This window comes from Limulus polyphemus, unplaced genomic scaffold (genome assembly GCF_000517525.1).
Source record: "Limulus polyphemus unplaced genomic scaffold, Limulus_polyphemus-2.1.2 Scaffold4643, whole genome shotgun sequence".
NCBI lineage: Eukaryota > Metazoa > Arthropoda > Merostomata > Xiphosura > Limulidae > Limulus > Limulus polyphemus.
This window is the reverse complement of record NW_013670253.1, coordinates 73157-76881: the sequence shown is the minus strand read 5'-3', so window position 1 is coordinate 76881 and position 3725 is coordinate 73157. Positions and strand designations below refer to the sequence as shown.

Below are 3725 nucleotides of genomic sequence, written 5' to 3'. Positions count from 1 at the left end.
AAGTCCCAATTGTTACTAGAGTATCTGTTGAAGTCATGCTGCTCCTGAAGCAGGTGTTAAAGTCCCAATTGTTACTAGAGTATCTGTTGAAGTCATGCTGCTCCTGAAGCAGGTGTTAAAGTCCCAATTGTTACTAGAGTATCTGTCGAAGTCATGCTGCTCCTGAAGCAGGTGTTAAAGTCCCAATTGTTACTAGAGTCTCTGTTGAAGTCACGCTGCTCCTGAAGCAGGCTAGAAACTGAAACGTTGAGCAAGTCATGAGTTTTGTTGTAGTTTCTTCTGATTTTGATGCGAGCATCCGAATAGATTTTGAATACAACTTCGAAGTGGAATTGAAAACAAGGTGTTGAAAATGTTTACATCTCCGATCCTTACGTTTCGATAATGGAGATTTCACTTTAAACAACAAGGAATTCACAAATCGTTACAACTTAAAAGAAGAATTGAAATATTTTACACCTTTAATCGTAATACTTGGACTCTGGCAAATGTTGAGAGTAGTAGTGAAAAATTTGATACGTTACGTCGAAATAAACGTCAAACACATGCACAGTCTGTAACTGAAAGTCACGTATGAAGCAGGCTGTATTCAATACTAGAATAATTACATAACATTTACTGTTATTGTTAGATATTAATTAATAATCAGTTTAACCCTGCATTTCAGCTGTTTATTTTCTGCCATCTTCAAGGTAACCCTAAGAAGGACTATATCTGGTAATAGGAGTCGGGATTCAATCCTGGGTCTTCTTATCAGAAAGGTTGGTGTGTTTTTACCCATCCGGGCTCTGATCTCAGCCCTTATAATAAAAAGATCCAGGATCGAATCCCTGTTGATGCTTAGGACTCCCACGAAGACGGCAGCATATTGGCATCAAGCAAATAACGATAACAAGTTAGTAACAAATACGTATTTATACTTTGCTAATCTTATAAACAACCAATCATGATAACGACTCTACAGTAATATCAGAGATGACTTCATTATACTTCAGATAAGTAATAGAGAAAACAAAAACAGTATGAGGAATAGTCATCATTCTCATAATTAAAATCCTAGTTATCATACTGTACATTTTCTTCTCACCTGTGTAACCAACAGGGCACCTACATTCGTAGGCTTGAACCAAATCGATGCACGTGCCGTTGTTTTCACACTTATTGGAGATACAGTCGTCGATGTTCTTCTCACAGTGATAACCTTCGAAACCTGCTGGGCAGTGGCAACTGTACAAATAGAGAGGAAGATGTCTGTAAAACTACTCGTAACCTTTCTTATAGAAATTTATTGGGTTGGTTTATTTGAAATATCGCGCAAAACTACTCGTAGGCTATCTGCACTAACCATCCCTAATTTAGGGGTGAAAGACTAGAAGGAAGGCAGCTAGTCATCATCACTCACCGCCAACTCTTGGGCTACTCTTTTACCAACGAATAGTGGGATTGACCGTCACATTATAACGCCCCCACGGCTGAAAGGGCGAGCATGTTTGGTGGGACGGTGATTCGAATCCGCGATCCATAGGTTGCGAGTCGAGTACCCTAACTACTTCGCCATGTCAGGCCCTATACTAGAGGGAAGCTAGTCAACATCACCCACCACCGACTCTTGGGCTACTCTTTTTACCTAACGAATAGTAAGATTGGCCGTCACATTATAACACCTCCACAGCTGAAAAGACAGGCAATGTTCGGTGACTCGATCCTCAGATTGTGAATCGAGCACCCTAACCGCCAAATCATGTCTGACCTTCATACAGAAGTATAATTTGAACAAATAGAGTTTAGTGATAACCTTCGAAACCTGCCAGGCACTGACAACTGTACAAACAGAGGGTAAGATGTCTGTTAAAAAACTCGTAAGCTTTCATAAAGAATTTCAAATTGAGCCAACAAGTTTGTAGCACCACGTGATAATCGAAAATGTGAAAAGTTCGGCAAGATATATTACAAAGTACATGTCTGTTTGAAGTTAAGCACAATGGGCTATCTGTGTTCTGCCCACCACTGGTATCGAAACCCGGTTTCTAGAGTTGTAAGTCCATAGATATACCACTGTGCCACTGGGGGGCATCACAAAGAGTTCTGCTAAACCTAAGTGGCGTAGCTACCATGTATGCTCAAGCATCATTTTCACATTTTTTAAAGACATATAATATATATATTTAACGCATAAACATAAGATATGAAGAAATATAAAAGCATTGTCTTCCCATTCGTTCATTCAAATTTTATTTCAATATATCACTGGTTATAACGAATTGCCTCCCAGACTCCCCACCACCAGGGTTTCACATGTACGCATCCACATACATTTGATGCTGGCTACGCCACAGTTTGTACTACGAAATAAGCATACTGGACGGAAGTGTGTAAGGCACAATGAAACAATAATTCTTCAAAAATACAAGACAACAGTGTTTGTTCAGCACCTTTGTATGACAGACAGTTACCTTGATTGGAGGGGAAGATTGATCATACAGGCTTTATTCACTCGAGATTTATTCCAAGCTGTTCTATTTACTAGAAACGCTGTTCTAGTCCGGCTGAAACCCACGCTACTTATTTAAAACGGTAACGTAAAACTTACTCAGAGAGACCAGCGCTCTTCACATAACTGGTCGTTCCCATTTGAAAGTAAGAGAGGTTTTAGTTGTTGTTTGTTGAATTTCGAGCAAAGCTACTCGAGGGCCATCCTCAATTTTTAAAATGATCAACTATAGGGGAGGCAGCTAGTTAATACCACCCACCGCCAACTCATGGGCTACTCTAATCAAATAATGGGATTTTACCGTCACTCTTATAACGCTCCCACAATCCAAAATGTGAAATGCAATTTCTTTGTTTGGCGATAACGGGTCCCGAATCACAGAGGGAGATTTCTGTAATCTCGAGATATCACTTGACTTACCAATGTAGGATACTGTTGTCTGATTCCATACACAATGTATAGCTGCTCAGCCATACCTCTCACGAATAACTGAAAACATTTTGAAAACTTCCTAAATATATAATAAGGTAGAAAACGCAAGTATGCCACTAAGTTCCTTAATGAAAGAAAAAAAACCAAAGCATTTCACTCCAGACAAACAGCTAGACAGAATAAAATCTTAAATGAAATAAAAATGACACTTTGGAAGAAAATAGTATTTCACTGCAGACAAACAGATGTATGTTAAATTACAAATAGTTATCATATTGAAGTTAAATGATACTTATAATCAGGCAACATTGTTTAACACCATTTTACCACGTCTTTATGTACTGATGGAGTACTATAACGATATTATAGAACAGGAAGTATATGGTGTGCAAGTCTTTTACAAGATGGCGAAGCATGACTATCATTATACTTGTCGTAAGACATTAGTACTATGCCTATTATATTTTTAAAAAATACATTCTTTATCTAATCCTAAAGACCAGATAAAGAATGTGTTTAAAATATGATAGGCCTAATACTAATGTCATGTCATTTTTTTTATCTAGGACTAGATAAACAATGTAGTGTTTAAAATACGATAGGCCTAATACTAATGTCATGTCATTTTTTTATCTAGGACTAGATAAAGAATGTAGTGTTTAAAATATGATAGGCCTAATCCTAATGTCATGTCATTTTTTTATCTAGGACTAGATAAAGAATGTAGTGTTTAAAATATGATAGGCCTAATCCTAATGTCATGTCATTTTTTTATCTAGGACTAGATAAAGAATGTAGTGTT

At 37.6% G+C, this 3725-nt stretch overlaps 1 pseudogene; it reads right to left on the bottom strand.

Moving 5' to 3' along the window:
- Window positions 1-3725, bottom strand: part of LOC106471473 — a 50502-nt pseudogene that overhangs the window by 7748 nt on the left and 39029 nt on the right.